At 34.8% G+C, this 11,494-nt stretch overlaps 1 long non-coding RNA gene across 1 annotated transcript; it reads left to right on the forward strand.

The window, feature by feature from the left end:
• The first annotated feature begins 6,050 nt into the window (after positions 1-6,050).
• LOC143070634 (uncharacterized) lies at positions 6,051-9,198 on the forward strand. The gene is made up of 2 exons (XR_012976609.1): positions 6,051-6,537; positions 8,809-9,198. It is a non-coding gene; the product is annotated as an uncharacterized LOC143070634 (long non-coding RNA).
• The last annotated feature ends 2,296 nt before the right edge of the window (positions 9,199-11,494 follow it).

Raw genomic sequence — 11,494 nt, forward strand, 5'->3', positions numbered from 1 at the left:
TGCAGATACAGACCCACAGGCACAGACAAGAGGGAAGGGGTCCAGACCGCCACTGCGCAGACTCCACAGCTCAACAGTTAAGTAGACCTTGATGTTAGTGGACCCTTTTTTCCAAAATTGTCGTATTAATGTGGAACTAATGTGCACTTTGTTTTTTTCTTGCAGATACAGACCCACAGGCACAGACAAGAGGGGAGGGGTCCAGACCGCCACTGAGCAGACTCCACAGCTCAACAGTTAAGTAGACCTTTATGTTAGTGGACCCTTTTTTCCAAAATTGTCGTATTAATGTGGAACTAATGTGCACTTTGTTTTTTTCTTGCAGATACAGACCCACAGGCACAGACAAGAGGGGAGGGGTCCAGACCGCCACTGCGCAGACTCCACAGCTCAACAGTTAAGTAGACCTTTATGTTAGTGGACCCTTTTTTCCAAAATTGTCGTATTAATGTGGAACTAATGTGCACTTTGTTTTTTTCTTGCAGATACAGACCCACAGGCACAGACAAGAGGGGAGGGGTCCAGACCGCCACTGTGCAGACTCCACAGCTCAACAGTTAAGTAGACCTTTATGTTAGTGGACCCTTTTTTCCAAAATTGTCGTATTAATGTGGAACTAATGTGAACTTTGTTTTTTTCTTGCAGATACAGACCCACAGGCACAGACAAGAGGGGAGGGGTCCAGACCACCACTGCGCAGACTCCACAGCTCAACAGTTAAGTAGACCTTTATGTTAGTGGACCCTTTTTTCCAAAATTGTCGTATTAATGTGGAACTAATGTGCACTTTGTTTTTTTCTTGCAGATACAGACCCACAGGCACAGACAAGAGGGGAGGGGTCCAGACCGCCACTGCGCAGACTCCACAGCTCAACAGTTAAGTAGACCTTTATGTTAGTGGACCCTTTTTTCCAAAATTGTATTAATGTGGAACTAATGTGCACTTTGTTTTTTTCTTGCAGATACAGACCCACAGGCACAGACAAGAGGGGAGGGGTCCAGACCACCACTGCGCAGACTCCACAGCTCAACAGTTAAGTAGACCTTTATGTTAGTGGACCCTTTTTTCCAAAATTGTCGTATTAATGTGGAACTAATGTGAACTTTGTTTTTTTCTTGCAGATACAGACCCACAGGCACAGACAAGAGGGGAGGGGTCCAGACCGCCACTGCGCAGACTCCACAGCTCAACAGTTAAGTAGACCTTTATGTTAGTGGACCCTTTTTTCCAAAATTGTCGTATTAATGTGGAACTAATGTGCACTTTGTTTTTTTCTTGCAGATACAGACCCACAGGCACAGACAAGAGGGGAGGGGTCCAGACCGCCACTGCGCAGACTCCACAGCTCAACAGTTAAGTAGACCTTTATGTTAGTGGACCCTTTTTTCCAAAATTGTATTAATGTGGAACTAATGTGCACTTTGATTTTTTCTTGCAGATACAGACCCACAGGCACAGACAAGAGGGGAGGGGTCCAGACCGCCACTGCGCAGACTCCACAGCTCAACAGTTAAGTAGACCTTTATGTTAGTGGACCCTTTTTTCCAAAATTGTCGTATTAATGTGGAACTAATGTGCACTTTGTTTTTTTTCTTGCAGATACAGACCCACAGGCACAGACAAGAGGGGAGGGGTCCAGACCGCCACTGCGCAGACTCCACAGCTCAACAGTTAAGTAGACCTTTATGTTAGCAGACCCTTTTTTCCAAAATTGTCGTATTAATGTGGAACTAATGTGCACTTTGTTTTTTTCTTGCAGATACAGACCCACAGGCACAGACAAGAGGGGAGGGGTCCAGACCGCCACTGCGCAGACTCCACAGCTCAACAGTTAAGTAGACCTTTATGTTAGTGGACCCTTTTTTCCAAAATTGTCGTATTAATGTGGAACTAATGTGCACTTTGTTTTTTTCTTGCAGATACAGACCCACAGGCACAGACAAGAGGGGAGGGGTCCAGACCGCCACTGCGCAGACTCCACAGCTCAACAGTTAAGTAGACCTTTATGTTAGTGGACCCTTTTTCCAAAATTGTCGTATTAATGTGGAACTAATGTGCACTTTGTTTTTTTCTTGCAGATACAGACCCACAGGCACAGACAAGAGGGGAGTGGTCCAGACCGCCACTGCGCAGACTCCACAGCTCAACAGTTAAGTAGACCTTATGTTAGTGGACCCTTTTTCCAAAATTGTCGTATTAATGTGGAACTAATGTGCACTTTGTTTTTTTCTTGCAGATACAGACCCACAGGCACAGACAAGAGGGGAGGGGTCCAGACCGCCACTGCGCAGACTCCACAGCTCAACAGTTAAGTAGACCTTTATGTTAGTGGACCCTTTTTTCCAAAATTGTATTAATGTGGAACTAATGTGCACTTTGTTTTTTTCTTGCAGATACAGACCCACAGGCACAGACAAGAGGGGAGGGGTCCAGACCGCCACTGCGCAGACTCCACAGCTCAACAGTTAAGTAGACCTTTATGTTAGTAGACCCTTTTTTCCAAAATTGTCGTATTAATGTGGAACTAATGTGCACTTTGTTTTTTTCTTGCAGATACAGACCCACAGGCACAGACAAGAGGGGAGGGGTCCAGACCGCCACTGCGCAGACTCCACAGCTCAACAGTTAAGTAGACCTTTATGTTAGTGGACCCTTTTTCCAAAATTGTCGTATTAATGTGGAACTAATGTGCACTTTGTTTTTTTCTTGCAGATACAGACCCACAGGCACAGACAAGAGGGGAGGGGTCCAGACCGCCACTGCGCAGACTCCACAGCTCAACAGTTAAGTAGACCTTTATGTTAGTGGACCCTTTTTCCAAAATTGTCGTATTAATGTGGAACTAATGTGCACTTTGTTTTTTTCTTGCAGATACAGACCCACAGGCACAGACAAGAGGGGAGGGGTCCAGACCGCCACTGCGCAGACTCCACAGCTCAACAGTTAAGTAGACCTTATGTTAGTGGACCCTTTTTCCAAAATTGTCGTATTAATGTGGAACTAATGTGCACTTTGTTTTTTTCTTGCAGATACAGAGCCCCCTTTACTCTGGGTTGGGAACCCCCCCTTTTTAAAATGGCTGGATCCGCCACTGGAATGCTTGTTTTTGTAACTTCATAGGGTTGTAAAAACGTTGACCGTGCACACATTTTTAGAATGAATCGCTTCTACGCTTCATACAAAATGTACTTCGGTCAACTCTTTTACCCCCAATGAAGTTACAAAGAGAAGCATTCAATTCTTAAATACAATGATTGTTTGTGCATCTCTGAAACTTATATTTGGCTGTTGTGTGGCTTCATTTCTGACCAGACACTGATAACAATTAGATTATCCTTTATTTTAGGTTCAAATATTATGTAGTATTTGTACAAACTACATGTACTCAATGACTTGCATTCATTTAATTTGTAATATTTATGAGGCAGCATTCAACAAAAAGTATATCTTTTTGACCTTGATTCTATGTCTCACTGAGTGTGTACATCTATGAATCCTGTCAGATTGTGGTATTAAAAAAAAATTGGTATAGAAGATAATTACCCATAGTGATCACAATATTCCATGTTTGAAAATCATAACTTTAAGAGATTTAAAATAGACAAGCTTTCAAAAAGCTGAAAAATGGTAACGGTGTACTATATGACATGAATTAAACAACTGTAGTACTTTAAAAATTTCAAGTAACTACAAATCTAGTACTGTAAAATACATGTACTGCGCAGTACCTAAATATTACAATAATTTTAAAGTTACAAAATAGCACTGAATATTAAAAGTAGATACATATTTTTGGTACAGAAATAGTTACCTTAATAATCAGGCTATGCAAAAGTAGCTGTGTGCATTTTTTGTTTATAAATAGAATATAACAGATAAAAATAGCAGATTGAAAATTTTTAGAAATTTAAAAATAAGGAGATGTGGTAGGATTGCCAATAAGAAAACGACCATGATTAGTCATGTTCAAAATAAAGGGGATATAAGCACTTATATGCTACTTTTATAATGACCTTCAACAAATAACATAACAATACTGGTTATAGTCAGCTGTTAATTAAATCTGACAAAATGTGCAACAGTTCAATCCTAAGAAAACCAGTACATGTACTAGTCATTTTGAAAGAGGTTATAAAAAAAATCATTTTTTTTCTCTGTCCACAATATTCAATAGAGTATCTGGTTTAAAAAAATGTGAACCAAGATCATGGCCGACATGGCTAAAAATAGTACATAGGGTAAAATGCAGTTTTCGGCTCATATCCCAGAAACCAAAGCATTTAGAGCGAATCTAACCATGATAAATTTGTTCGTTAGATCTATCTGCTGTGAAATTTTCAGACCAATTAGGAAACCCGTTGTTTGGTTGCTGCCCCTGAATTGGCAATTTTAAGAAAATTTTGCAGCTTTTGGTTATTACCTTGAATATTATATAGATAGAGATCAACTGTAAATAGCAATAATATACAGCAAAGTAAAACCTGTACAAAAAAGTCAACATTGTAATATTTGGATGTTTTGTAAATATTGACTTCTACTTAGTTTAGCTTTATAACTGTTTATTTGTGTATCGAGAAAATTAATGACGCAAGGCTAATTTGACAAATGGCTAGTTTAATTATCTGCAGTTAAAGTTGAATTGTCAGATGTGATTAAGACCAGATCTGAAATGGTGTCTTTGGGGTGTAGGATAATAAAATTAGTTATGCCTATTTTGTTTGTCTAGAGAAAGAGTAATTAAACTCTATGATAAAGGTCAGTTGGTCAAGCAACTGGGAGATTGTGTATCAGCTGTGATACTGGAAGGATGTGATTTCTTGAAGTCTTGAATCAGTTAGATTCTGGAGGACTTGTATTTAAAGTTTATATGTTTAAACGTTGTAGCTAACTTTGTCAATGTGTCTGAAGTAAAGTACATTTGTTAATAAACTTGCATATAGTATATATTGTATTATTTAGTTACCCAGGGAATTCATCACAGGATATATTGTTGTGGTATAGGTGGCTATATCCGTCCGTCTGTATTGGTGTTGACCTCCCCTCAGTCACGTTACAATATGATCAAAATGTTAAATTGACCCCTTCAGGAGTTATTGCCCTTTATAGTCAATTTTAACAATTTTGATAAATTTTGTATACTTAACTCAGTCTACTGGGCCAAGTTTATTATAGAAGGAGATAATTGTAAGAAGCAAGAATGTTCATTAAAGTAAGATCTACATACAATAAAATTGAGAATGGAAATGGGGAATGTGCCAAAGAGACAACAACCCGACCATAGAAAAAAACAACAGCAGAAGGTCACCAACAGGTCTTCAATGTAGCGAAAAATTCCCGCACCCGGAGGCGTCCTTCAGCTGGCCCCTAAACAAATATATACTAGTTCAGTGATAATGAACGCCATACTAATTTCCGAATTGTACACAAGAAACTAAAATTAAAATAATACAAGACTAACAAAGGCCTGAGGCTCCTGACTTGGGACAGGCGCAAAAATGTGGCGGTGTTAAACATGTTTGTGAGATCTCAACCCTCCCCCTATACCTCTAGCCAATGTAGAAAAGTAAACGCATAACAATACGCACATTAAAATTCAGTTCAAGAGAAGTCCGAGTCTGATGTCAGAAGATGAAACCAAAGAAAATAAACAAAATGACAATAATACATAAATAACAACAGTCTACTAGCAGTTAACTGACATGCCAGCTCCAGACTTCAATTAAACTGACTGAAAGATTATGATTTCATCATATGAACATCAGGCACAATCCTTCCCATTAGGGGTTTAGTATCATACCATCATAACATATATGAGAAGAACATAACCCGTGTCCAGAGTTCGCCAAATCTTTTTTTCCCTGTTGGTCCTTGAAGAAAATTTGCTGGTCCTCACTATTAACTCTATTGAAAAATATTAAAATTGTGTCAGTCCTATGCAAAATTTTGGTGGCAAAATCCTGAGGACTGACACTTTTCGCGAACTCTGCGTGTCATGCCAACAACTGGTTTTTGAATAAATGTGTTTAGTTTCAATGCAAAGACCCTAGAAGTGAATCAATATTAACGCCAAAATATGCAATCTTTAATGACCTGACAACAGTATCGTAACTATATCCCTTCTTAATAAGTCTATTCAAAGGTTTTGTTAGTTTTTGAGGTGAATACTGACACCTTTGTGCTTTATAAAGAATATTTCCATAAAAAATTGGATGTGAAATACCTGAACATATAAGAAGTCTGCATGTTGAACTATATTTACGAATGATATGTCCTTGTACCGATGATAAAATTTAGTAAATGTTTTGACTAGTTTGTGATATCAAAAACCCTGGTGTAATAATTTTTCAGTAATACATAAATTTTTCTCGTTAAAATCTAAAACATTGTTACATACATGAGCGAATCGTACAAGTTGAGATATATAAACACCGTAAGATGGTGATAAGGGAACAAAACACATCACCATCACCAAAACACAATTATATTGTCATGGGTCCATCCATGTCCTTTATTTATGATATGCACATAGACTAAAGGTGAGCAACACAGGCTCTTTAGACAGCAACCATTTGGTTTTCTGAGGGGCTATGAATTTTTTTTACTGGACTAACTTTTTTTGTGCCTTAAGCGAAAAACAATCTATTAATTTTCTTTTTGACAAGTTGAAAACAATTTTTTTCTTACAATTTTTTTCTTTCAATTTTAGCATTACATATAGTGGCAGCTAAAAATCCCCAAATCCACCTCCCCCCCCCCCCCCCGAAAATCAAAATGGTGATTGCCTTAGAGCAAGGAGCCTCTACTTTTATTTGGAAAAAATTAATCAGGTTCAGGGCTTATATTTATAATAATTAATGGAAATTAAATTTTCAGAATTATACACACTTGTAGTTCCCAAGATGGAAGTGGAAGTGAAGTTATACAATGAGATGAATGAATTGATTAGATATACATGTAGATGAGACCCTATAGCCACAGTACATGTAATTGGTATGTATTTGTTACAGTATTTGTAGTGGTATGACAATAATGCTTAATCATGTGCAAATTTAAAAAGGAGTTCATTCAAACTGATGAAATAAAAAAAACACTATCAATCAACAGATCAAGGAAAAGTTAATCTGCTATATACATGTATGGAATAGGCATGTAGTTACATTTATTTACCTCTGTAATTTTTAATCCATGTGTAAATTTATGAGATTAAAATTTTCTATTCTTGATATCCTAAGATTTCAATTCTTCTTATTTCATATTAAATATTATTCCCATGTGCTAATTTATGCTTGTAGTTTGAGGAAAATTATCAAAATAGCTCGACTAAAATCAAACAATTACTGATATCATGAACTAGGTTGTGATTTTTGCCTTGTCTGAAACTGATTGTATGGTGTACAATACTGTCTGGGCAGGGTTCATTGGTCTATATAATTAGTGTCATATTTTGGTCTGTTTATTGTATACTTATTTTTACACAAGCTATAATCTGAATTAAGAAATCAGCTGTTTTTGGTGTAAGCTATGATTGTAAGGGGCTAACACATTTTAGAAGGGGGCTTGAAAATGATGATATGTGTTTTTATAGGCACTAAGTATACTTATATATATACAGGTATATGTAGTACACATACAATGTACATGAAGACAGTTTGTTTTCATAAGTAATTTATAATAAATTATAAATATACTTAACCCATCAACACCAACACAAGTGAATAAACTAGGATCCTTTATAAAAAATTCAATGGAACTGAGGACAGAGGACCCTTTAATATTTACTTGAATCTGCATATATATATTGAGTTACTTAGTTATTGTCTTTATTTGTTTTTGTTGTGTTATATGTCACAAACTGTATAGTTTATATGACAATAAAACTTTGAATTGAATTTATAAAACATGTAACGTGGTCACGATTTCCAATGAGACAACTATCCACTATAGTCTAAATGACTGAAAACTGCCAACTATAAATGATCATATGTACAGCTTTCAACAATGAGCAAAACTGAAACAGCATAGCGAGCTATAAAATGTCCTGAAACAGGGTTATAATTATTATTATTGGCAATTGAAAAACCTGGGTTTTATGAGTATTGCAATGCCCATCCCAGTGGGAAATACTAGTAAAAAATCTGGGTCTGGGTTTTACTAAAAATCACCGTAAAGTCACCAATTGATCATGTCGGAGCTCAAGCTTAAAATATAATACAGTTTTCTTCTAATTATAAGTTTCTTCTTCTTCTTCCGAATACGGGAGTAGACTCCTAGGTAGGAGTGTAAAACTTCCCGGAACTTGTGTGCTATGTACATATGGACTTAATTTAAAAATAATATGACAAGAAAAATCGTTATCAATAACATATATACATTATGTATACAGTGGCTTTAAAGTTTAATAAGTTGCTGTGGATCCTTCAAATGTTAGAGTGGATATGCCACTTTTGAAGGATTCCAGGGTGTCTGACATACCTATTGCTTCAGGTAGTGAGTTCCAGTCCGAAATAGTGCGAGGATAAAATGAAAATTTATAGAAATCTTTATTTGTTGATATTTGCCTAAATTTATGTTTCCCCCTAGTGCGTCTATCAGATATTGTTAAGTTGTCCTTAGGAACTTCAACTCACCCCCAATTTATTTTATACAGCATAGTTAATCTAGCCTTTTTCCTTATTAATTCTAAATTTTCCCATTCCAATGATTTTATTAAGTTTGGTAAATCATTGGTGATTAAATTGATGTAATCTTTTTTGCTTGAACCTTGACTACAGAAACAAACATTACATGTGGATTTTATTATATTACAGGAACTGTAGGAAGTTTTCCAAGAGTCTGATTGCTAAGTATGCATTACAGGATTTTATCATTGGAGCAACATCTTAGGAGGATAAACTTGTGCAAGCAGCAAACGTATGAAGGAATCCTTGAAATATACAAATAGCAATTATATGCAGAAGAGGACTCTTAAACATTATAAACAGACATGAAGTAATAGTAGTGGTGTCAAGAAGTGTATAAACCACCTGGAATAGACTATTGTGTATATTTATTCAACCACAAGTACTTTCAGAATATTATGTACAATTCAAATTCAAATTATTGTGTCAACTGAGACAAGTTATGTTAAAAAAATGAAAAAGCATGTTGTTTTAAAATGAAATTTGTATATACATGTATAAAAAAACGAAATAACAAAATTTTGTAGCATATTGCATATTTTGCAGCCAAAATTTGAAATCCTTTATAATGGTATTATGCTTGTTGTTTTGTCAACATTTTCCCTAAATCTTAAGATCAGTGTTAAAATGAGAAAAACCATTTTTGCATATATGAAAGAAGAAGTAAATGGTTGTAAATTACAGAGAGACTTTCAATCTGGTACATTTGTATATCATCTTTATTTCACAGAACTTTCTATTTTAGTGTATTAGTACAATGAGATATGAGGTATACACCAATCAGACAGCAATAAAACAACAAAAACACATGAAAGGCATTTAGGCGCTAACATGCAGTCCTCAACAAAAGACAGGTGTATAAAAGATATGCCATGATCTATTTAATTGATCAGAGGCTATAAACAATTACAATATGAATCAAGAATAGCCATCAACTGAACACTGAATTCTTTGAATATTTTTTTTAATTAAGATGAAATTTTGGAAAATCAATGAAAAAGTTTCTGGCTTTAAACGGGACATGAATATGTGGCGAGGTAAACTACTGTAGTTCTTTTCTCCAAAATCTTCTTTAAAAATTAAGAATTAGCATCTTTTGCAAGTAGGTTATTTTCATAATGTGATTGGTTTGTGTTTAAATTGATGACCACACAATATAACTTGTACATACATAATAAAAATCAATTCAGATGAAATATACATCATTGCAAACATCTTCTATAGTTAGTCCATAAATCATTTACAAAAAAGGATTGAGACTTGAACTCAATCCAAAAAGTTCTAGGAGTGAACTGAGGTGCCCTGGATATTATTCATAACCTGGGATGGATTTTCTTGCCTTCTTTATTTTAAGACCAAAAAATTTTGGATAGTAAGAAAGAGAAATAGAATGGAAGTATGAACACATTTTCATAGAATATTTTTCATGCTTATACAGAATTTGTACTAGATTATGAATAAGCTCAAATCCTGTGAAATTTGTGTGATTGGGGGCTAATTCACTATTATTTCATTAAAAAAAAAAAAGAAGCTTGATTCAACGCAAATTTCACATGAAATCTCAATTCATGTGAATTTCTCATCAGATACACGTGAAATTCCCATGAAAATATCATGCGAGTTTTATGTATGAAGCTTGTTTGAGGCGAATCTCACGTGAAATTTACATGAACAAAATTTGCCTGTATAACTCTGTAAAATTAGCTGAACGTTTAAAACACAATCTATTATTAAGGAAATATTAATTATTTAAGCTTCTCAATGATCAAAATTGGTGTTTTCCAAATTGCTATGTATCCAATGAAATTTTTCAGACAAAGTGTGACTGGTTCAAGTTTTTTGAAATATTTATATTTTTGTCAAATGGTCAAAGTAAATATTTTGTCAAAATTGTATTAAATTTTAACAAGCCAAATTAGTTTTAGTCAAGGTACCACCTTAAATTTAAATGTTTAATGTTTGCTACTATAAAAGTTCATCTTCATATTTTCTTCTGTGACCTTAGAAGTAAATCAGATGTTTATATAGACAGTTCAGAATATTTTTAGTCCTTTTCCACTCCTTTCTTTGTATTCAATCTTTCAATTTTTCCCTAATGACCATGTACTGAATCATAAAGTGAAGTATTGTTTTTATGATGATAAGAGTGGTGTTTACTTGGAAAAGGGAGATAACCTCACATTCATTTGGAATGGCAATTTTATCATGTATGTAAAATTTCAAAGTTTTAGCTTTATAGCTTCTACGCTTGTCTGACACTCAATGAATGATAAATGTGATGTCGTTAACACCTTAAAAATCAAAATTTGTATATATCAAGATGGCTTTCTATTTCATTCAAAAATTTAAATAAAAAACAAGTATTTTCTGCATACACCAATATCTGTCTAATTTAAAAGAAAAAGTGGAACTCAAATATTTAATATAATCTTATTTATATATTTTTCAACATTACTTAATTACTATGAATAGTTAACAAATAAGGTACATTATTCAATATATTATTTTAGTTCTGTTACATGCAAACCACATATATATTGCTACTTTGTTCAATAAAAACATTCAAAGATAATTCTGTAAGACAAATATTCATATTTTAAATCCTGCTATTTTTTTTCCAATTGCCGTAATTTCACAATTGTTTTTAATGCTGTTATTCATTTTCCATTTACTGTAAATTAACCAAAAAAAAAAATATTTGTAAGACCAAACTAGGGGCATTATGTTTTTCTGTCTGTTTGTTCATTTGTCTTTTCATTCATTCGTATGTCCATCCGTCTGTCCCCTTCCAGGTTAAGGTTTTTGATTAAAATTT

Source organism: Mytilus galloprovincialis, chromosome 4, assembly GCF_965363235.1.
Source record: "Mytilus galloprovincialis chromosome 4, xbMytGall1.hap1.1, whole genome shotgun sequence".
Taxonomy (NCBI): domain Eukaryota; kingdom Metazoa; phylum Mollusca; class Bivalvia; order Mytilida; family Mytilidae; genus Mytilus; species Mytilus galloprovincialis.